Below are 25,716 nucleotides of genomic sequence, written 5' to 3'. Positions count from 1 at the left end.
GACGGGACTGGACATGGGAGGAAAAGGTGGGGGGAGGGGAATGGGGTTTGTGGTGACTTAGTACGGGAGACAAGTGTAGGAGAGGTGTACTGACTGTGTGGGCAGACACTTTGGTAGTGATTGCCCACCAGTCTCAAAAGCCGCTGTGTCTCCCTGTCCCTGGGATAGCAGGGGGCGATCAAACAGCACAATACCCCCCTCCCCCTCCACATCAACACGAAGGGCAACGATCCCAAGGCTTTAGCATCAGAAACAGCGGGCAGGCGACAATCACCTGCCATAACGCAAGAGAGATCGTGCACTATTGTAGGTCTCCTTTGCACGTTGGTGTTTCTGTCTTTCTACATCTATCTGTCGTCAGCCCCACCCCCACCCCTCTGCTTCCCGGCCATGTGTGTGACCCCTTCCTTCCCCTCTACACCTCCCCGCCCATTGCACCGGGTGCGGGGGCTTCGCACCATCTTCACGTTGGCGACGTCAGCAGGTCAGTGCCAGTCGCCCCGGGGCAGGTGCTTGGGGGCTCTCTCCCAGCGTTCCAGGTTTAATCGCTCCACTGTTTATAATGCTCCCTGCATTACGAAGTCCTCGACAGTGAACCCCATGGGCAATCACTACCAAAGTGTCTGCCCACACAGTCAGTACACTTGTCTCCCGTACTAAGTCACCCAACCCCCCCTCCCCCTCTCCCCTCCCCCTCCCCTCCCCCCCCTCCCTCCTCCTCCCCCCCTACCTTTCCCTCCCAACTCCAGTCCCCTCCCAACTCCAGTCCCGTCCCGACCCCCTGTGAAACTGAAGGGAGCAACAATCTACTGCCACGGATACAAATAATGTCATACATAAGAAAGGGCAGATGCTGGTTGACAAAAAGTGAACACACGGTGCTGGAGTAACACAAAGACGCAGCAGAATTTTGGATACATCATCCCTGTCACCCAGTCCTTCTCTCCAGAGATGCTGCCTGCCCGCTGAGTTAAAGAGCGCCCACGGTAGACTCACGGATCACTACTTTAAACTCACGGGCTATTACATTCTTACAACGAGTTTAAATGTTTCAAATTTTAAGTTCAAGAGTAAATATGACTCCTGGAAATCTTTAATCATGCTTAAAGTTTTTCAAGAGTTAACAAGTTTCCCGGGTACCTGCCGTTAGCGCCACGTGTCGCCAAGTTGCGTCCACGTGTTCCGACATTCCCGTTACGTTAATTGTACATGATCACCACAAGTTTAATTTGTTTTAAACTCGGGGTCACTCGTGGGTCGACTCGCACCGTGACACAGGGGTTTAAGTGTAAATCTCGCCAATAATTTGCCATGGTCCAACCACATTGATGCTATGTCCAAGAACGCACATCAACACGGTGCTACGTTCTCAGAAAGCTAAGGGAATTCAGCATATCTCAAAGACACTTACAAATGACAAACTTACAAAGACACTTACAGTCTGAAGAAGTCTCGACCTGAAACGTTGCCCATTCTTTGTCTCCAAAGATGCTGCTTCACCCGTTGAGTTACTTCAGCATTCTGTGTCTGCCTTTGATTTAAACCAGCATCTGCAGTTCTTCCTTATACAAACTGCTACAGATGCAACCATCTAGATGCATCGCAGCAGATAGCAACTGTGATGCCCCAGACCATAAGAAATTGCTGAGAGTTGTGAAGGTATTCCAGGCCAGTCCATCACACAAACCTAGCACAGACATAATGTGTAGGAAGGATCCGCAGATGCTGGTTTACACTGAAGATGAACACAAAATGCTAGAGAAACCCAGTGGGCCAGGCAGCCCAGTCCATCACACAAACCTAGCAGCCCCCTATCCCACCCCTCATTTAGTCCATCTGTACTTCATGCTGCTTCAGAAAAGCAGCCAACATAATCAATTACTATGAAACCAGTCACCCTGCCTTGGCCATAGAGTCTTTGTGGTTGGAACAGGTCAAATTATTGCTGATATCTACACCTAGGAAACTGAAACGTGACCATCTCCACACAGGCTGGGTGGGGTGTGTTCTCCTCCCACTTCCCGAAGTCCATGCCCAGCTCTACCCTTTAGTTTAGTTTAGAGATACAGCGCAGGAACAAGCCCTTTGGCCCACTGAGCCCACACCGACCAGCGATCACCGTACATTAACACTACCCTACACACACTAGGGACAATTGTTTAAATTTATACCAAGCCATTTAACCTACAAACCTGTACGTCTTTGGAGTGTGGGAAGAAGAAGAAAATCTCAGAGAAAACCCACGCAGAACACGGGGAGAACGTACAAACTGCGTATAGATAAGCACCCGTAGTCAGGATCATATCCGGGTCTTCGGCGCTGTAAGGCACCGTGTCACCCCTTTTTTAAAAAATAATGTATCGCCACAAATCAGTTTCCACGCTTGCTAAATGCTATAGATGACAATCTTTTCTATTCCGTTTAAATGAGAACAATAATAACCAAGAACAATCTATGAATGGTTGGGGGCATTTGGGACAGGAGGAGGCCATTCGCATATTCGCTTATCTTCCATTTCCTATCAGTCAGAAGATACAAAGGTTTGAAAGCATGTAACACCAAATTCAAGAACAACTTCTTCCCCGATGTTATCAGATTCTTAAACGAATCTCACATATGCCAGATAATTCCAGATCTTCCAATCTACCTTTTTGCAACCCCTGCATTTTAGTTTTATACTGCACTCTCTTGGTTGTTGTAAAACTATGCTCTGCACTCTGCTTATTTTCTCTTTGACACCATCTGGTGTATTCATATCTGGTATTGTTTTCCAGGATAGTGGTCAAAACAATGTTTCTCACTCTGTCTCTGTACACGTGACAATGACAAACCAATAGCATTACCAATGGGCAGAAGATATGTATGCAAATCTCTAGTCTGACTGATGGTAATCTGAAAACATCTGAAATCCAAATGATTTGGGATTCCTGCAAAAAGGGATGAATTGGCATTTCAATTTGTCACCCTAAATGGGAGTCATTTTTGCTTGTGCCTTGGAGCACAGAGGCCTGCTGCTTACAGTGGTGGAAACAGAAAGTGTTACATTTGTGCAAAAAGTAGAAATTCAACAGAAGCTTAGTAATCCCTGAGGTAATATTTCTATGAGGTAACATATATGAGATCGGAAGCAACATGAAAACCTGTTGAATTTTTACAGCCCCAAATAAGAGCAGTGCTTAGCAATGGACTACACACCAAGATCAATTAGATGACCAATTATGTTGTGGTGAAGACTTGTGTGACTTGTCAGTGTTGCAGGTTAGTGGACCTTGTGAGTTCATGAAAAGATGTTTGTAAAATGTGTACATTGCACCATGCACATGAAAGAAGCAGGAAAAGACAGTACAGGTTCACAATCTCTTACCCGAAAACCTTGGGACCAGACACTTTTCGGATTTCGGAATTTTTCGGATTTCGGAATGGAAGATTTTTAGCGTAGATTTTAACGTTTTTTAGATAAATCATTACAGGGGACTAGGTGGCTCAGTGGTAGAGTGCTCGGCTCGTGGTCGCAAGGTCGCGAGTTTGCGCCTCGATCCCGGCAGTTAAAAATGTTCGGTTTTCAGAGATTTTCGGTTTTCGGAATTTCGGATAAAAGATTGTGAACCTGTATTTATTTGCTCAGACAGTGAGGAGTGCAGATCTGTTTCTTGAACATTTTCAAAAATATATGGATGGGCCACTCCTGGTCTTTCATTACTGAGAACATACCTGGAGAAGAGAATAGGCAAAGTCACACATGAAGAAAGCTATGCACATAGTTTAAGTTAGTTTAGTGTAGTTTAGAGGTACAGCATGGAAACAGGCCCTTCAGCACGAGTACTCACTGATCAGTGAACCCCTTACACCAACACTATCCTACACACTAGGGACAATTTACAGTTTTACCAAAACCAATTAACCTACAAACCTGTACGTCTTTGGAATATGGGAGGAAACCGGAGCAGCTGGAGAAACTCCAGAGTGGTCACAGGGAAAATACACAAACTCCGTAAAGGCAGCACCTTTAGACAGGATCAAAACCAGGTCTCTGACATTGTAAGATGGCACTTACAGCGTGCTTGTTAGTGCAAATATGGCTGCAGATATCACTGTTCTTTGTGTGCAGTTTTGGTCTCCAAATCTGAAGAAGAACATTCTTGCTGTTGATGGAGTGCAGCGTAGGTTCACGAGGTTAATTCCCGGGATGGCAGGACTGTCATATGTTGAAAGAATGGAGCGACTGTGCTTGTATACACTGGAATTTAGGATGAGAGGGGATCGTTTTGAAACATATAAGATTATTAAGGGATTGGACACGCTAAAGGCAGGAAACATGTTCTCGATGTTGGGGGAGTCCAGGACCAGGGGCCACAGTTCAAGAATAAGCGGTTGGACATTTAGAACGGTGATGAGGAAAAACGTTTTCACCCAGAGAGTTGTGAATCTGTGAAATTCTCTGCCTCTAAAGGCAGTGGAGGCCAATTCTCTGGATGCTTTCAAGAGAGAGTTAGATAGAGCTTTTAAAGATAGTGGAGTCAAGGGATATGGGGAGAAGGTAGGAACGGGGTAGTGATTGTGGATGATCAGCCATGATCATAGTGAATTGTGGTGCTAGCTCGAAGGGCTTAATGGCCTACTCCTGCACCTATTGTCCATTGACCATTGTCTAATATCACAGGAGTGTGTGGCCTTGAGCAGAGTAACTGGGTCTGGATCACAAGGAGATGCCATTGAATCATTTGATAACCACCTTGTGCTAAAGGCTTGGTGACATTACTATCAGGAGGGATTGCCTGGGAATTGTTGGATTGACCTATTCCTGGGCAGTTGTGTGCACTTCAGATTTTACAGCAGGACTGATGAAAAGGTGAAGGATTGCAACGTTGAAGTGGTCTGTGAGATGACAGATGAAGAGATGGTCTTCAGGGGTGTGAATCCAAGTGAGGATACTCTTGTTAACATAAGAACATGTTAAAATGAAGCAGGAGTAGACTGTGGCCTGTTGTGCCTGATCAGATTACGACATCACTTCCACATTCCTGCCTGGCCCCATAACCAATAACTTCTCCACCAACCAAAAATCTGCTTCAGTGATCCAGCCTTCACAGCTCTCTGTGGTTGAGAATACGACATTAGTGATGTCTGTAAAGGTCTTCCTGTCTGCCTTTAACTTTCTGGTTACCTTTTAAGTTTCTGGTTTCAGATCTCCATCTTTAACATCTTGTCTCTTTGTCATCCATCTTGTTTCTATAATAATTCCAATCTTCTGGCCACTATTTTTCTCAATCTCAGTTTGAAGAAGGGTCATGACCCGAAATGTCACCTAGTCCTTTTCTCCAGAGATGCTGCCTGACCCGTTGAGTTACTCCAGCATTTTGTGTCGATTTATGATGTAAACCAACATCTGCAGTTCCTTCCCACACTATTTTTCTTGACATTGTATGCCTTTCAATTCGACACCAGCCTTAATTTCAGTAGTTAATCACAGAGGGGCTCTTCTTTCAGAATCTTTTTTTTATCTCCATTGAGAATTGGGAATTATCTTTTCAAAGTGTGCCATTTAAATTTACATTGAAATCTATTTTCCTAGATCATAAAAGCTAATTTTGTTTTCATATATTTCAAGTGTCTTTATTTAAGTTTACGAGATTAGTTTCGGAGTTGTGCTTCTCAGTCTCAAGCTGAAGATGGAATTATTTAGTTTAGATTAGTATCGCTGTACAGTGAGGAAACAGGCCCTTCGGCCCACCAAGTCCGTGTTGACCAGGGATCCCCGCACACTAATGGTTTCCTGCAGACACTAGGGACAATTTACAATTTACCTTGATACCAAGCCAATTAACCTACAAACCCGTAGGTCTTTGGAGTGTGGGAGGAAACCGGAGCACCCTGAGAAAACCCATGCAGGTTACGGGGAGAACGTGCAAACTCTGTACAGACAGCACCCGTGGTCAGGATCGAAGCCGGGTCTCTGTCACAGTGAGGCAGCAACTCTATCGCTGCACTCACAATCACCAATGATATGATCACTCTTCGTGTGAGGAAACTTCTCAAGTACTGGCAGTGATGCTGTATAGCATTGTGAAAGGGTCAGGTTGGACCTGGGGATTAAACTGTGAGATCTGTATGTAAAACTCTTCAGGCAAAAGCATCTGATCACTCATTAAATAAGTTACAAGCTAGTTCCCATATCCAGGGGAAATTAGCCACAGAGAAACTGATCTTCCTGAAGGAACTAAATATTCAAGAAATACTTAGGAATGATTTTAAGCATTGGGGTGGCACTGTGGCACAGTGGTAGAATTGCTGCCTCACAGTTCCAGATACCCAGGCTCGTTCCTGACTATGGCTGCTGTGCAGAATTTGTACGTTCTCCCCGTGACTGCCTGGGTTTGCTCTGGGTGCTCCAGTTTCCTCCCACACTCCAAAGACATACAGGTTTGCGGGTTAATTGACTTCTATAAATCCAAATTCAATATATTAATGTTTTAAACGGTTAATCCAGTGTCACAATTTACAGAGGGCCAATTAGCCTACAAACCTGCATGTCTTTGGCATGATGAAGAAAACCAAAGCACCTGGACGAAACCCACGTGGTCACAGAGAGAAAATTCAAACTCTGCATAGACAGCTGGCTAGGTCACGATTGAACCTGGGACTCCAGCGCTGTGAGGCAGCAGCTCTACCCACTGCACCAATGTGTTGCCCGCTGCATTTCTTATACAACATTTCCTAGAATATACATCATGGACATAAACATTGTAAGTGTCAAACATTATTTATAATGCAAGTTTCATCCATTACCCACACACTGTACTGCAGGCTCTCTAGCATGTGACTGAAGATTTCCCAGTGTGTTGTAAATGGATAAAGAGAGATCTGAAGCTAGACACAAATAACTGTAGTAACTCAGCGGGTCAGGCAGCATCTCTGGAGAAAAGGAATAGGGGACGTTTCGGATAGAGACCTTTCTTCAGACATAAAACACCACCTATTCCTTTTCTCCAGAGATGTTACCTGACTCGTTGAGTTACTCCAGCATTTTGTGTCTATCTTCAGTGTAAACCAGCATCTGCAGTTCCATCCTTCACAAAGAGATATCTGTAGGTGGACATTGCCTGGCAGGTGAATGTGACCTCTCACCTTCTCTTTTGTTGTCAGGTCCTGAATGAAAAGACTTTATCAAGTCTCAGCTTCAGGAAAGGAAGTCGCCATTCAGCCCCTCAAGGATATCCCATCGTTCATTTGGATTAAAGAACTTCACTGACGTCTAACTACCTTTTTGCTATGTTTCTTTAGACTTTAGAGCTACAGCGCGGAAACAAGCACTTTGGTCCACAGAGTCCGTGCTGACCAGCGATCACCCTGTACACTAGCACTATCCTACACAGGAGGGCCAATTTACATTTTTTACCATAGCCAATTAACCTACAAAACTGCATGTCTTTGGTGTGTGGGAGGAAACCGGAGATCCTGGAGAAAAACCACGCGGTCACAGGGAGAATGTATAAACTACGTACAGACAGCACCCATAGTCAATATTGAACACGAGTCTGTGGCATTGTAAGGCAGCAACTCTACCACTGCGCCACAGTGCCATCCACATCTTAACACCTATATCAAAGAAAAAGCAGTGTAGTCTGTGTTGAAAATTTCAGATGATCCAAGCAACAATATTGTTTATGAAGAATAAGTACATTAACATGTACATGCAAACTTGCTTCCTGGTTTCACTTCAAACAGACCTAACTGTAAATTTCAGATGATGTAGTCTTGTTTTGCATTACTCCACTAGAGACTTTGGTTTCCCTCACCTGACCTTGTATTAAGCCCCTTGAACACGGCGGCACGGTGGCACAGCGGTAGAGTTGCTGCCTTACAATGCCAGAGGCCTGTGTTTGATCCTGACTATGTCTGTACAGAGTTTGTATGTTCACCCTGTGACCAGCGCAGGTATTCTCTGAGATTTTTGTTTTCCTTCCTGTACATTCCATAGACGTACAGGTTTGTAGGTGAATTGGAATGGTGTAAATTTAAATTGTCCTTAGTGTGTGTAGGATAGTGTGCGGGAATTCCAGTTGGCACGGACTCGATGGGCCGAAGGGCCTGAATCTTTGCTGAATCTCTAAACTAAACTAAACTAAAGAAAATTGCCTCCCTGTTGTTGCTGGGATACCCGTTTATTCAACCTATTCTGCATTTAATCCATGCACCCTAACTCACCAGGAAACATGTTCTCGATGTTGGGGAAGTCTAGAAACAGGGGTCACAGTTTAAGAATAAGGGGTAAGCCATTTAGAACGGAGATCAGGAAACACTTTTTCTCACAGAGGGTTGTGAGTCTGCGGAATTCTCTGAGAGCTAGATAGGGCTCTTAAAGATATCGGAGTCAAGGGATATGGGGAGAAGGCAGGAACGGGGTACTGATTGGGGATGATCAGCCATGATCACATTGAATGGTGGTGCTGGCTTGAAGGGCCGAATGGCCTCCTCCTGCACCTATTGTCTATTGTCTATTGTCTAAATCACCATTGCAGCTACCTTAAGGTTAGCTGCCTGGAACTGAAAGCAGTAGTTGTGATGCGGTCTGACACATGGAACAGAAGCTACACTTCCTGACTTTTCAAATCCAGTCTCTTGAGGTTCTGCAAGCCTTCTTGTGAGCACCTTTAGTTCTCCTGAACTAATATTTTGTTAGAGAAATGTAAAATCCCTCTCCCCTCCCCTTCCACTGAAATTCCTTCCGTTAGTTTCACAATTCACACCTACTTGATCCTTTTAGTTTAACTTATAGAGATACAGTGCAGAAGCAGGCCCTTCGGCCCTCCGATTCCATCCAACTAGCAATCCCCGCACATTAACATTATCCCATAAACTGATACTTTATAATTTTACAGAAGTCAATTAACTTACAAACTTGTACATCTTTGGAATGTGGGAGGAAACTGGAGCACCCGGAGAAAACCCACGCAAGTCACGGGGAGAACATGCAAACTCTTTACAGACAGCACCCGTAGTCAGGATCAAACCCAGGTCTCTGGTACTGTAGCAACTCTCCTGATGCATCACTGTGGCACCCTCATTTTATCTTATAATCTTTTCAACTCTGCCCTTTATCCAATTATCCTCCTTGCCAAACCTCCTCTCAGCTGTATCCACCTATCACTTGTCTGGCTTTGTCCTGCCCCATCTCGCTTCCAGCTTCCCCCCATCTCCCAACCACCATCAATGTGAAGAGGTGCCCTGACCCAAAACATTACCTATCCATGTTCTCCAAAGATGCTACCAGACCCACTGAGTTACACCTGCACTTTGTGTCACTTTTTGCTGGCACCTTGAACCAGGGAACATGTAAGGATTGTTGGGTCTAGTGATAGTTTCTGCTTGCTGAAGGTAATTTCTGCCAAGAATGTGCAGTTGAGGCAATGCATAACATGGACATTTGGCAACAGTTTTCTCTCATAGCTTTTCATCATGATATTTCAACAACAGCAAGAACCTGCACTCAGGCAGAGCTTTTAATTAAATAAACATCCCAGGATACTTACCGAGCTGGAACTAATGGGAGATACAAGGTGCTGCAACTAATGTGGAGAAGTGATATGAGCTAAAAGATATGAACGTAGAAATTAATTCCTGACATCAATACTAAATGTGTTATATACTGTAGATAAGGCATTGCATTCTGTTTTGCTTCGATCTACTGCACCACCAACTAGGGAACTATTTTCCAGAGATTAATTTTGAAGGAGATGCATTGGCAAATGCATAGATAGATGTAAAGGGGTGGCATGGTTGCACAGTGGTAAAGTTGCTGCCTTGCAGCATCAGAGACCTAGGTTCGATCCTGACTATGGGTGCTTGCCTGTATGGAGTTCGAGAATTTAGTGCCACTTTGTTCTCCCCATAACCTGCATGGGTTTACTCCGGGTGCTCTAATTTCCTCTCTCACTCTCTCACACTTGTACGTTAATTCACTTCAGTAAAAATTGTAAAGAGTCCTTAGTGTGTAAGATAGTGTTAGTGCGCAGGGATCGCTGGTCGGCACGGACTCGGTGGGCCGAAGGGCCTGTTTCCGCATTGTATCTCTAAACTAAAATAGGTCATTTTGTGAACATTCAGAACATTTGGAGGCTTGTTTTATACAGGCAATTCTGTTATAATGTGAAAGTTGTGTTAACTAAGAAACTGGAATTGGCCTTATATGAACAATGGTGTCAAGGGGAGGAAGGGAGCTAGAGGCCAGACACCTTCAGGCTCAGAATAACAAAGATGTTGTTTTCCTGCAGGATTTTCATAATTAAAAGTGTTTTTAAGTTCTAAGTTTATTTTTGTAACTGCAAGCACATCTTACATTGTTTAACAGAGTAAGTTTGCACAAGTGTCAATGGGGCGGCACGGTGGCACAGCGGTAGAGTTGCTGCCTTATAGCGCCAGAGACCAGGTTCGATCCTGACTATGGGCGCTGTCTGTACGGAGTTTGTATGTTCTCCCTGTGATCTGCGTGGGTTTGCTCTGAGATCTTCAGTTAAGAAGTGAACATGTGTAGACGTGGTGCAATGGACATATTGCTGTTCACAGACTGTGGTGTCTGCTTACTGCTGGGAGATTACATGGAAACAATTCTTTTTCGTAGATTATTTTTGTTTGCAAGACAGCTCTTTTATGCATGTCAACCTCTGAAGTATCTTTTAAATCGTTCTTTATTTCTCAATCAAAATCGCTTTGTAACCATTTTATTTGTTTAATACAAAGTGTTCCTTAATTGGCATTATATGCAATTGGTGGTAAGGAAACACACATTGGAACAGAATAACTGCAGTTTATCAGACTGCTCAATAAATACTATCGTCTCCAAGCTTTCAATGGGACAGATTATTTTAGAAATCTGACGTTTAAATGGTACAAATTTCTCATTTTAAGAGATTGAAATTGGCAATAATGTTGCAATGGTTGAATATACAGACTTTCTGCCTGAATCCAACTAATTATGTTTTTTCCTAAGTCCTAACACAATGCAAATGATACGATGTTTTACAGACATGGAGACAATGCTTTTACTTGAAGATACAGGTTGCAGATCAGAGGTCAAGCTCATCCTCTCTATGACCTATGACACTCCTGATTGAAAAGAGCAAGCTGAGGGACAACCTTCAGGAAACCTGGCAGCAGAAGAGGCAGCACAGTGGTGCAGTGGTAGAGTTGCTGCCTTACAGCCCCAGAGACCCAGGTTCGATCCGGTCTACGGGTGGTGTCTGTACGCAGCTTGTATGTTTTCCCCGTGACCTGCAAGGGTTTTCTCCGGGTGCTCCGGTTTGTAGGTTAATTGGCTTGGTATAATTCTAAATTTTCTCTAGTGTGTATAGGATAGTGCTAGTGTATGGGGACCGCTGGTTGGCATAAACTCTGTGGGCCGAAGGGCCTGTTTCCATGCTGTATCTCTAAAAATAATAAATAAAAAGGTTATTAGTGACTTTACAGTAGAAGTTCCTCTCTGCTCAACGAGGTGACTAATCAAATCTCGCCTCCCATCACCAATACACTGCCCCTTCCCATCACACCCTCAGATTCCCACAAAAAACTACTCTGCTAGAGCCCTGGCAACTATGCCAAGCAACAATCTCTACTTCCATCCATTCCGGCTTGTCCATAATCACACCCACATTCTTCTCTGTAAAGTATCGTCCTCTTTTAGGCTCTGGCGTGTAAATCAGGTTTCCTGGGCAACAGGTCCTCAGCCTAGGCATCTGGCTGTACATAGTGCCTTACACAGCTTTAGCAAAGACCAGGTTTACCATCCTGATAATAACAACTCTTAATAGCTTAAAGAGATTTAAAATTCAATCTAATACAACTAAACCTTCCTGTTATTGTTAACGGGAGTCACTCGGTACTGATCACCATGACCAACGGCCCAGGTCCATCACACAACTGTGACCATTGCAAACCCTCACAGTTGGTTGGAGGTGGTTGAGAACCATGAGTAGGTTCACTGTCACACACCTGTCATTCTAAACTTTGACAGAAAGGTGCCATTGTGGCTTCCCTGGACTCCAACAACAATGGGAGATTCTTCACTGAAAATGAGTAAAAGTGCCAGGAGCCATTATTTTTTAGGGCAGCACAGTGGTGCAGCTGGTAGAGCTGCTGCCTCACAGTGATAAAGATCCAGGTTCGATCCTGACCTTGGGTGCCATCTGTGTGGAGTTTGCACTTTCTCATGTGACCTCATCGGTTTTCTCTGGGTGTTCCGATTGACTCCCACATCCCAAAGACGTGTTGGTTTGTAGGTTAATTGGCTTCTGTAAATTGCCCCTAATGTGTAGCAATGTTATAAAATTTTGAGATTTAAAAAATCAAGTCTGTAATTTATACCATCAGATAAAGCATAAAAAGAAGTTTAATTTGACACCTAATTCACTTTCATATCTCAAGTATTTAAAAAGTTATGGCCATTTTCATACTCGGAAATTAGCATCTTGTTCCCTATTGATTTTCTATGGACATAACAAAAAAGCTGTGATCGTGGACAGTCAAAAGCCCATAACCTTCTTAAAAATTAAGAGAACTGAATGAAATTTTCAGTTATCGTAGATTGAACCATTCTGAAACAAACATAAAATAATCTAACTTGGATGACCTGAAATTAAAGCATATAATTAGTTAGTTACCCAAGTGTAGCAAATTTCAAACTTCAATTACTAGATCTAAACATCTATCCATTTCTTAATAAATGATTAATGTTTTTAAATAGCCCAAGTGTCCAAATAATATTCATAAATAATTCACAATAAAACATGATTTTAAAATCTCATTTACATTAATTTATAGGCCAAATGGAAGGAATTTAGTGTTCAATTGCTGCAAATTAAAGTCCATTTTAAATCAGTTTTCTAGTGGGTTCCTGTGGAACGCGCTGGTTTAGAACGTTCACATTGCGCTGGATTTGTGCCCTCAAATGCCCAGAAAAATACTGCGGGATATAAAGAGCCCAAAATGAACTACTCGCTATAGAAAATTTTATATACAGGGTTCTTAAGAAGCCCCTTTTAATGTAAAAATAAGGTACATACCTTTAATTGTTTGCTTTATAAAACCCTGGGGCTGTGAGAGGTCGCGGGTTTAGAGAGTGATTTTTAAACTACTATAACTATTATACAAGGCCATAAAAACTAATAATACCTTTTGCGACGGGGTCTTTCAGCGATTTTTCGTTAATGATTTGCTAGGCTGAACATTTTCGATTGCAACAGCCTAGTAAAAATCGCGTTTTAAACCCGCCCCCTCTAAACAGCGCCAAAATCACACACACGGCCTGGGGCAGATTCTCAACGACGATTCAGGTAGGCTTTGTAACATACCTATAATGTGTAAAGAGTGGATGAGAAAGTGGGATAACATAGAACTGTTGTGAACGGGTTGTGAATGGTCAGCATGAACTTGGTGGGCCGATGTGCCTGTATCCATGCTCTCTAAACTCTAGATTTTGAAAAGATATTTGAATCTGCTGGTATCATATTAATTACAGACTGGTTATTCTGTTCTGTGATTTGTCAGCACTTTACAGACTTTATTGGCAATAATTATATCAACTTGTGTATGATTACAGAGGATGAAAATCCTCAAGTCAAGGGTTATGGGGTGAAGGCAGGAGAATGGGATTAAGAGGGAAAGAGGTCTCAGAATAAAAGGAGGTAGGAGATGAGGAGAAATGTCTTTAGTCAGAGGGTGGTGAATCTGTGGAGTTCTTTACCACAGAAGGCTGTGGTAACAAAGTCAGTGGATATTTTTAAGGCAGAGTTAGATAGATTCTTGATTAGTACGGGTGCCAGAGGTTATGGGGAGAAGGCAGGAGAATGGGGTTTAGAGAGAGAGATAGATCAGCCATGATTGAATGGCGGAGTAGACTTGCTGAATTCTACTATCCCTTATGACCTTGTGACCCAAAGGCTATAAGTACGAGAAATTGAACCCTAAAAGTGAAAGAGAATGTGAAAATTGAATCACTGATATTGCTTAACATTTTATTTTTCCCTATGATAAATTTATTAATTGTATGCAACTGGCTTTTGAAAATAATAATGCTTTCCTCAGACTCTAGAACAAGTAACAATTTAACAAATGGCAATTTTGATTGTCAAAAATGGTCTAGAAATTAACATGAAATCGTCTGATTTGATTTAAAAATAAAACCTAACATTTATAAAAATTGCAAATTGGCTAATTAATAGACAAAAATGTGGTTTTATAGAACAGAGTGGTAGAGAAAGAACTTGTGGCAACCCTTGACCTTGGCTCAAATGAGACGAGGGGTGATGAACCTGGTCATTACCTTACAGAAGTGCAAACCTCAACCTACACTGATAGTTGAATTGTTAAATACATGTGATTCTAACATTTTATTATCACAAGGGTGGCACGGTGGCGCAGTGGTAGAGTTGCTGCCTTACAGGGTCAGAGACCCGGGTTCGATCCTGACCACGGTTGCTGTCTGTAAGGAGTTTGTACGTTCTCCCCATGACTTCCACATTTTCTCCGGGTGCTCCGATTTCCTCCCACACTCCAAAGATATGTAGGTTTGTAGGTAAATTGGTTTGGTATAATTGTAAATTGTCCCTAGTGTGTGTAGGATACTGTTAGTGTGTGGACTCGATGGACCGAAGGGCCTGTTTCCACACTGTATCTCTAAACTAAACTAAACTACACTGATGGATACTTCCTAGAACTTTCTGACGAGTATGGCTCCTATTATTAGGGATGGAGTTCGAGGATGTTTAGGTCTTTCTGATTGAATACACCTGGAGATGTGTGTACTAGAGTTGGAGGTGAAACGGTTCAAAAGCCAGCAGTTATAATTAAGAGGTTACACAAAAAAGCTGGAGAAACTCAGCGGGTGCAGCAGCATCTATGGAGCGGAGGAAATAGGCACCGTTTCGGGCCGAAACCCTTCGCCCCGAAACGTTATAGTTATAATTTAACGTTAAAAGTTATAATTAAGAAATTGCTGAACACCTTTATAAGCTTTTACACAATTAATATATTAAATACAAAGAGTGGGAACATGGCTCACGACAGAATCTCTTGTATTAAAGTATTAGAACTGATTGTTTTAAAAGTGACAACATTAGATTCCCTTGTGCCCAGAATGATGCCATCCCAGTCCATGCTGGGTTTTCCAGCAACTCCATCAATCTCACTTCTACAAAAGGACACAAAGTGCTGGAGTAACTCAGCGGGTTAGGCAGCATCTCTGGAGAACATGTATAGGGGACGTTTCATAAAGTGCTGGAGTAACTCAGCAGGTCAGGCAACATCTCACAGAATGCTGGAGTAACTCAGCGGGTCAGGCAGCATCTCTGGAGAACATGTATAGGGGACGTTTCACAAAGTGCCGGAGTAACTCAGCAGGTCAGGCAACATCTGTGGAGAACATGGAAAGGTGACATCTCACAGAATGCTGGAGTAACTCAGCGGGTCAGATCAATACAGGTGAGATGAGACTTTGCATTCTAGAACATCCAAGGTGGCATCTTGTTTCCCCCTTTTGTCATAGATGGATCCCTTACACAAATCCCCTTGGTTCTGCTTTTGCAGAAGAATGGTCTCAACACAAACCGTCACCCATCCCTTCTCTTCCAGGATGTTGCCTGTTCTGCTGAGTTACTCCAGCATTCTGTGTCTATCCCCATGCTGATCTTTCTGCCCTGGGCCTCCTCCATTGTCACAGAGGCCACATGTAAACGGGAGGAACCTCTTATTCTGCTTGGGTAGCGAACAACTCAACAGAATGAATGTGGAATTCTCCAATTTTAGGTAACCTCTGACTTACCCCCCCTCCCCTCCCCCCATCCCCCTCCATTCCACTCCACTGCTCCCCCCAGTCACTCCACAATGCCCCTTTTCTCCCACCACCCCCACCCCCAGCTACTTCCCTCCCTCTGGCTTCACAATCCGCAACTCTTCATGTCTGTCGCCGACCTACTAACCATCTCTGTCAAATCCTCCCTCGCCCGTGTTGACCTATTGACTGCCATGATTTGTCCTGCTACGCCCCTATTTCAGCTTTTCCTCACCCCCCCCCCCCCCATCACAATCAGTCTGAAGAAGCGAAGCGAAACGTCACCTATCCATGTTCACTGGAGACGCTGCCTAACCTGTCGAGTTAAGGGCCTGTCCAAAATAGGTTGACACGTCATAACGCGCGCGTGATGCATGGTGAGGCGTGGTGACGCGTGGTGAGGCGTGGTGAGGCACGTGGTGACGCGTGGTGACGCGTGGTGAGGCGTGGTGAGGCATGGTGACGTGTGGTGACGTGTGGTGACGTGTAGTGAGGCATGGTGACGCGTGGTGAGGCATGGTGACGCGTGGTGACGTGTGGTGAGGCATGGTGACGCGTGGTGACGCGTGGTGAGGCATGGTGACGCGTGGTGAGGCATGGTGACGCGTGGTGACGTGTGGTGAGGCGTGGTGACGCGTGGTGACGCGTGGTGAGGCATGGTGACGTGGTGAGGCATGGTGACGCGTGGTGAGGCGTGGTGACGCGTGGTGAGGCATGGTGACGCGTGGTGAGGCATGGTGACATGTGGTGAGGCATGGTGACGCATGCAGTGACCCGCGGTAACGCGCGGAGTTACCCTGTCGCCCCAGGATTTTGGAATGTTCAAAATCCAGGGGTGCCATTTGGGTGTCTCGTCATGTCGTGCGCCCTGTCACACGCTGACGTATGCTGTCCTGCGGGTGAGGCCCGGTTAGGTGACTGCTGGCGTCATATCAGTGTCGCCAAAAGATTTTGATCATTTCAAAATCCAGCGGCGACAAAAAAAATGTTGCGAAACTTGAAATAACACCACACGTCACACGTCATCACGATGGAAGTCGAAAAAAAGTTCAATCTCTTTCCTTTGCTCTCCCGCAGTCGAGGGCCTTGAGCCCTCCGTTGACGGGACGATCTTGACTCCTGTAGCCGGTGGCGTTTTGGGCCGCCCTCATGGGGAGATCAGCTCCTGCTTCGGGGCTGGTCGAGCCTCTGCGTTCGTTGGAGCTCTTGACAAGCCTCTCCCGACTGCGAGCTCTTGATGGTAAGTCTGCAGTCTGCAGTGGGAGCAATCCCAGGCAATGCAATGTTAAGTCCATGCTCCTCGGTGGGGCCCAAGGTCAGTCCGAGGAGGCCTCCAGCTCCATCGATGGTAGGCCGCAGAGCGACCGGAGACACAACATCGCATCTCCTGCAAAGGTAAGAAACTGAAAAAAAGTTTCCCCCTCCCCACCTCCCCTCCCCCACATAAAACAAACCAGAGAACATTTGCATAGACTTATAAAACACACTATAAATGTAAAAAAGACGAAAAAGCAAACAGACTGTTGGTGGAAGATGAAAGCCCATGGTATCAAAGGGCAAATACTACATGGATAGTATTTAAGAGGGAACTGCAGATGCTCCGCCTCCGACAACTCCCCCTCCCACTCCGCCTCCGAAGGTTACACAAAAAGGCAGCACCGGAAATTGGAGGAACAGCACCTCATATTCCGTTTGGGGAGTCTGCACCCCGGGGGCATGAACATCGAATTCTCCCAATTTTGTTAGTCCTTGCTGTCTCCTCCCCTTCCTCAGCCCCCCTGCTGTCTCCTCCCATGCCCCAGCCTTCTGGCTACTCCTCCTTTTCCCTTTCTTGTCCCCACCCACCCCCGCCCCCGATCAGTCTGAAGAAGGGTTTCAGCCCGAAACGTTGCCTATTTCCTTCGCTCCATAGATGCTGCTGCACCCGCTGAGTTTCTCCAGCTTTTTTTTGTGTAACCTACATGGATAGTAGGTTGGCTGGATGGCAGAAGGCAAATAATGGCAATAAAGGGGGCTTTTTCTGGTTGGCTGCCAGTGACTAGGAGAGTTCCACAGGGCTCAGTGCTGGGGACACGACTCTTCACGTTGTATATTAATGATTTGGATGAAGGGATTGAAAGCTTTGTGGCCAAGTTTGCGGATGATATGATAACAGGTGGAGGGGCAAGTAGTGCAGAGAAAACAGGGCCTGCAGAAAGACTTGGGCAGGTTGGGAGAGTGGGCAGAGAAGTGGCAGATGGAATATAGTGTAGCAAAGTGTGCATTTTTGGTAGTACGAATAAAGACATAGACTATTTTCTAAATGGGGAGAGAATCCAGAAATCGGAGGCGCAAAGGGACTTGGGAATGCTGGTGCAGGATTCCCAAAAAATTAATCTGCAAGTCTAACCGGCAGTAAAGAAGGCAAACACAATGCTAGCATTTATTTTGAATGGGCTTGTATACAAAAACAGGGATGTAATACTGACGGTCTATAAGGTGCTGGTCAGGCCGCATTTGGAAAATTGTGAGCAATCTTAGGCACCATATCTGAGGAAATATATGCCGGCACCTGGAAAGGGTCCAGAGGAGGTTTACAAGAATGATCCCAGGAATGAGTAGGATGAGCGTTTGACAACACCTGGCCTGTACTTGTTGGCGTTTAGAAGATTGAGGGGGGACCTCATTAAAATGTACTGAATAGTGAAATATAGAGTGGATGTGGAGAGAATGTTTCCACTAGTGGGAGAGTCTAGGACCAGGAGTCAAAGCCTGAGAATTAAAAAAAGTTATTTTTGGATGGAGATGAGGAGGAATTTCTTTAGTCAGCGGGTGGTGAATCTGTGGAATTCTTTGTCACGGAAGGCTGTGGAGGCCAAGTCAGTTGATGTTTTTAAGGCAGATAGAGATAGATTCTTGATTAGTATGGGTGTCAGAGGTTATGGGGAGAAGGCAGGACAATGGGGTTAGGAGGGAGATATAGATCAGCCATGAATGAATGGCAGAGTAGTCATGATGGACTGAATGGCCTAATTATGCTCCTATCACTTATGATCTTATGAAAACAATTCAAATCTGTCCAATCTTTCCTACAGATTCATACCCCCATATCCAGGTAAATTTCCAGTAATTCTCCTCTGCACCCAGTCCAAAGCATCCACATCCTTCCTGTAAGGGGGTGACCAGAACTGCAGGCAATGCTTTAACTGCGGCATAACCAGTCCTATAGAGCTGCATCACAACTTCCTGACTCTTATATTCAATGCTTCTACCTTGAAGGCATGCATACCATATGCCTTCTTTACCATCCTGTCAAATTGTGCGGCCACCTTCAATGAGCAATGAACTTGGACTCCAAGATCCCTCAGTACGGTGGCGCAGCAGTAGAGTTGCTGCCTTGCAACTCAGGTTTGATCCCGACGAAAGGGGTGTTGTCCGTACGGAGTTTGTACGTTCTCCCCATGACCGCATGGATTTTCTCTGTGATTTTCGGTTTGCTCCCACACTCCAAAGATGTGCAGGTCTGTAGGTTAATTGGCTTGGGTTTGTATACTTGGTATAAGTGTAAAATGTCCTTAGTGTGTATAGGCTTGTGTTAATGTGCTGAAGGGCCTGTTTCCGCTCTGTATCACTAAACTAAATAAACTAAACTAAAGATGAATGCTGTTAAGGCTCTTGCCATTAACTGTATGTTCTCTCCTTACATTCAATCCCAAAGTGAAACACTTTACATTAAACTCCATCTGCCATTTCTGCAGCTGATCTATATCCCTCTGGATCTTTTGGCAGCCTTCCTCACTGCCTGCAACTATTCAAATCTTGGCGTCATTAGCAAACTTACTTACCAACCCATCTAGATTTATATTATAGAAGAATTCTCCTTCCCATTCCTACACAGGCCTTTCTGTCCTCAGTCTCCTCCATTGTCAGACTGTGGCTAAACGCAAATTGGAGGAACGGCATCTCATATTTCGCTCGGGCAGCTTACAGCTCATTGGTATGAATATTGATTTCTCTCATTTCAGGTAGCCCCGGCATTCCCTGGGAGGTGGGCGATCTCCCCAAGGTCTTCCAAGTCACACCAGTTCGCTTTCTCCAAAGTTTCATCCCTACAAACAGCTTAAGGCCAATGGGCGGTGTTTCCTTTTTGGCATCGCTTTACCTTTTTTGCAATAACTTTCATTCAGGGTTGTGCTTTCCATTTTGGGAACTGTCAACACTCTCAAACATCATGGTGGCCAGTGCCTGCTTCAAGAAACCCCTCTATTGTTTCCCTTAGGTAGCCCCCATTCCCCTGGTCTGACCCAGAATGGTCATTTTGACCCTACCGCTTACAAACGTCATCCCATATCCTTCTTTATCTCTCCAGACTGCCTGTATCTGCTGTTTCCCTTATCCCCAACCGCTGAGTTCTCTCCAGATGCTGCCTGTTTGTGTACTCCCTTTTTGTCATTGGTTTAAATCAGCATCTGCACTTACTTCTTACACATATATGTATGTCTTGATCATTAACATATATCACAAAGAGCAGAGGTCCCAGCACATATCCGTGCGGAACTCCACTAGTCACGGACCTCCAGACAGAATATCTCCCTTCCACCACAACCCTCCGTCTTCAATGAATGAGTTAGTTTTGAATCCATACGACCAAGTCATCATGAATGCCATACATCTTATACTGTATCAGCATACCATGAGAGACCTTTTCAAAATCCATGGATACAACATCCACTGCCCTACTTTCATCAATCTTTTTCGTCACGTCCTCGATAAATTCAATCAAGTTTTAAGATATGACCTGTCGTATACAAAGCCAATCTGATTATCCCTAATTATCCCATTCTCCTTCAAATGGGAGTAAACCTTATCTCAAAGAATTCTCTTCAATAGTTTCCCCATCACTGGCATGAGGCTCACTGGTCTACTGTTCCCTAGATTCTCCTTACTTCCTTTCTTAAAGAATGGCCACTCTCCATTCCTCTTGAGAGAGGTTTAATGCAGATGGAGTTTAATGTGAGCCACTGTAAGGTGTTACACTTTAGGAGGTTCAATGTAAGCAGAGAGATCACTGAAAGAGGCAGCACTAGTAGATAGGGTGGAGGTTTGGCCAATCTTGTCAAGACCACACAATCTCCTCTCTTGCCTCCTTCAATAACCTCACCAACATCATCTGACTCCAAGCATAGATTTCCTCCTTTATCCTTGAGTGGCCCTACCTTCTCCCTGGTCACCATTTTGTTTTTACCATGCATATAAAAAGTCTTGGCATTTTCCTTAATCTGACTCGTCAATGACATTTCATGGCCCTCCTTCTAATCGCCCACGAGTTGTTATCTACTCACTTTATATTCACCTGCTTAAACCTGTCACACGCTTCCTTTCTCTTCCTGACCAAATGTACAACCTCCTTGGTCACCCACGTTTCCCTTACCTTAAAATTCTTATCCCTCCTCCTTACTGGAACGTGCTGATGGTGCACTTTGATCTGCTGTCTTTTAAATGACTTTACGCAATAACAATGACAAGTCAGCCCAGTGTGTGGTGAATAAACCAATAATCGGGACTGATTGCGGTGAATGATATTTAACAGTGCTGTACATGTTGCTGTTAATGTTACTTTTTACCCATTGAAAATTAGGTAAAAAGAAAAGAACTGTGGCCCAATGGCACTATTTCTGGGATTGAGTTGCACTTCATTGCAATGAATGGCTTAGGATATACATTGAGTGGAATGGAAAGCACAATGTGGTGCATGGCAGGACAAGGTAGAGTCCTCAAAGACAGGCTGAATGTTCTCCCACTTCCGTGTGATCACTAGTCTGTGCCCAGCACAATGCCACATTTGTAAGAACTTCATTATTGGTCAGGTTTTGCAAATTGCTGCAACACTACAACTTGAGGGCAGGAGAAGGATTCATTTGTTTAAATCCTTTCCATCTGTTAATGGATCTGGTTCAGGAAACACTGGGAACTTTGTGTTGAAGGATCAGGTACATACGTTTTTTTTACCCATGAATATAGCGTTGTAAATAAAATTATCTGGTTTTGTTTTGTTTAGTTTAAAGATACAGCACGGAACAGGCTCTTTGGTCCATCGAGTCCACGCCGACCAGCGATTCCCGCACACTAACATTATCCCACGGTCAATTTCTAATTACACCAAGCTAATTAACCTACAAACTTATAAGTCTTTGGAGTGTAGGAGGAAACCGGAGCACACAGTGAAAACCCATGCAGGTCATAGGGAGAATGTGCAAACCCCATGCAGACAGTCAGGTTCGAATCCCAGTTGCTGTCACTGTGTGGCAGCAGCTCTACCGCTGCACCACCATGGATTCTTGGAGCCAATTCTTTGAGCGCAGTGTCTGAAAACTGATTTCTGAAGGAGGGTCTCGACCCGAAACGTCACCTATTCCTTCGCTCCATAGATGCTGCCTCACCCGCTGAGTTTCTCCAGTATTTTTGTCTACCTAATAAAAATGTAGCCTCAGTTACTGTGATCCAAGAGATAGATAGATAGATAGATAGATAGATAGATAGATAGATAGATAGATAGATAGATAGATAGATAGATAGATAGATAGATAGATAGATAGATAGATAGATAGATAGATAGATAGATAGAAATAATTTATTTGCCACACAACCAGGGTCGGTGGTATTTGGGTTGTCAGCAGCGGTACAATAATAAAGAACACACAACCACAATAAAAATGTAACACAAACATCCACCACAGCATTCATCACTGTGGTGGAAGGCACAGAACTTGGCCAGACCTCCTCCATTTTCCCCCGTGGTCGGGACCTCCACCCTCCGCAGCCGTTGCTGCGGGCGTCCAGATGGTAAGGGACAAAGTCAAAGTCAAGGTAAGTCCAGAATCGGCTCTTCCCCACCGGAGACCGCGGCTTCAGGCTGGTGTAGGCCGCAGGCCGGCGGTCGAAGATTTAAGGTTCCCGCCACGCCGCAGCAAGAAGCACCGCAGACCGCAGGGCCGGTGGTCGAAGCTCCCCTTCAGGGGTGATGGTAAGTCCATGCCGGACCCACGGTAGAAGTTGGCCGCGGGCCGGCAGTGATGGCTTCTTCTTCCCCCGGGTCCCCCACGAGGGGTCCCGGGCTGTAGACGCCGCGCCAGCTGGAGCTGTGCAGACCGCGGCTTCAGGCTGCCGGCAGCCCCGGGCCAGCGAAACGGAGCGCTCCCCTCCAGCGAGCCCCAGCGAGGGCTCACCCGCTCCATGCCGAGAGTCCACGCTGCGCCCGCCGCTGAAGCCCCGGGCGCGTCTCCGGGAAAGGCCGTGCCGATCCTTGCTGTTAGGCAACGGGGGAGGCGACCTGGAAAAAGTCGCCTCTCCGTGGAGGAGGAGGCCGATACGGTTTCCCCCTTACCCCCCCACACAAAAAAACACACACTGAGAAACATCAAAAACATACTTTAAAACATACCAAAAAAAAAGTTTAGCAACTTCCTATCTGTGTTGCATTAGTAGAAAGGGAGAATTTTGTTCATGTATTATGTGCATACATGATAATATTACTGAGAATGATTAGCAAAGTACAGTATTAGAGCAGGTACAATCAGAAATGCTCCTTGGAGACTCAAGAGTGTAGATGCTGGAATTGGGAGTAAAACAATCTGTTGGAGGAACTCCACAGTGGGACGGCACAGTGGCGCAGCAGTAAAGTTGCTGCCTCATAGCACTAGGGACCTGAGTTGGATCCTGACTACAGGTGCTGTCTGTACGGAGTTTGCACATTCTCCCCGTGACCGCATGGGGTTTCTTTGGGTGCTCCATTTTCCTCCCACACTCCAAAGACGTGCAGATTTGTAGGTTAATTGGTTTCTGCAAATTGCCCATAGAGTGTAGGATAGAACTAGCTTACAAGTTGATTATTGGTTGGCACGGATTCAGTGGACCAAAGGGCCTGTTTTTGCTCAGTATCTTGAAACTAAATTAAACTAAACTAAACTTTACTGTACTGAACTGTACTATACTGAACTGAAAAGAGAAATGAAGAGACATCCATTTCAGTTTGAAGAAGGGTCTCAGCCTGACGTCATCTGTCTATTGCCTCCTCCAGGAAGTATTGGTAAGCACCTGCTCAGTTTAGTTCAGTTTAGTTCATTGTCACATGCACCGAAACAAAAAGCTTTTTTGTTGCATGCTATTACAATCAAGCGTATTCTATTTCTATTTTCTATGTTCACAGTGTACAGATACAGGATAAAGGGAATAACATGTTGTGCAAGATACAGTCCAGTGAAGTCCGATTAGAGATAGTCCAAGGTACTCCACACATTAATCACTACCATTATTACATTAATAAAGTACATCACTCAGACAGACTATAAACTACTTAATTGCACAAAAACTCTTTAGAGGGTAAATAGTCTTAGCAATGGAAACAAACTATGATGGTGTGTGTGTGTGTATATGTCTAGTAGCTAGTATTCGTTCATGTAACCAAATGATAAATGTATCACTGTCACTGACCAGTACAGTGAAATGTCAGAGGTAGACAAAAGTGCTGGAGAAACTCAGCGGGTGCAACAGTGAAATGTCAGGAGTGCCATCCATTGTCTGATGTAGGAAACACATTATGATATGCCAATGCTTAGAACAGAGTTCAAGTCTGCAAAATCTCACCAACCCCATAAAAGGCCTTGGACATTTCTTCAGCTGGACATTCTTCTTCTTCTTTTCGTGTCTTTGAAGCTGGTTGGTTATATGGCAGTTTCCCATTCCTTTACACAGTCCTTTGCGTTTTTATTGAACACTGCAAGATCCTTTGGGCTGCACTGGTTGGGTAGTAGGGGGCAGACAAGGCAGTGCTGCATTGTATGGTCCTCTTCTCCACATTCACAGGTGGTTTGGCCAGTTTCATAGCCCCATCTGGCCATGGCAGCTTTTGATCGCCCTGTTCCTGTTCTCAGGCGGTTGAGCGTCTTCCACTGGACCCATGGAGCTTCTGAGCCCGGAGGGAGGGCTTCAGAAGGAGGGATATCCATGTCAGTAGGAGGGGGGTGGTCTTCAAGCCTTTTTGTCCATAGTTGGAGTCTGATTTCTTCCCGTGATGCTATTAGGGGCTGGACGTGGCTGAGAAAGCTTCTCCTGGACTTCAGCCATTGGGCCGGGGGTACACGTCCGTAGAGGAGGTGGCGTTCATCACTATTGGCCTTAGTCATCTCTACTCGGCTGGCGACTTCCCGTCTCACATCGGCAGGGGCAATGCCAGCGAGGAGCTGCAGGTTGTATATGTTGGTGGGCTTCAAGCAGTCAGTGATTGAGCGGCAGGTGTTATTCAACGCTGGGTCTAGTTTCTTGGCATGGGATGATCTCTCCCAAACAGGACACACATACTCCGCAGTGGAGTAGCACAGGGCCAGAGCAGTAGATCTTAATGTGTGTGCTGTGGCTCCCCATTTGGAGTTGGTCAGCTTCCGGAGGATGTTATTTCCGGAGTTAACTTTCAGTTTGGTGTTTTTGACGTGTTCCTTATAGGAGAGAGTGCGATCCAGTGTTACACCGAGGTAGACAAGGTTGGTGCAGTGCTCAAGTGGTGTTCCAGACCATGTGATGTTAAGGGGTCTGTTTGCTTCCCGGTTCCTGAGATGGAACGAGCAGGCTTGGGTCTTCGCAGGGTTTGCGTGTAGGTGGTTGCGCTCGTAGTAGAGGTGTAGCTCATCTAGGGCTGAGGTGAGATTCGCTTCTACAGCTTCAAACGTACTCTCTTGGGATGTTACACAGAGGTCATCGGCGTAGATGAACCGCTCAGTGTTCTGGTCCATTGGCTGGTCATTGGTGTAGATGTTATATAGTAGTGGAGCCAGCACACTACCTTGAGGCAAGCCATTCCGTTGTCGTCGCCAGCGACTTTGCTTGTTGTTAAGGACAACATAGAAGCGCCTATCCTTCAGGAG

The sequence above is a fragment of the Leucoraja erinacea genome, chromosome 27, assembly GCF_028641065.1.
Source record: "Leucoraja erinacea ecotype New England chromosome 27, Leri_hhj_1, whole genome shotgun sequence".
NCBI lineage: Eukaryota > Metazoa > Chordata > Chondrichthyes > Rajiformes > Rajidae > Leucoraja > Leucoraja erinaceus.
This window is presented reverse-complemented; position numbering follows the sequence as displayed.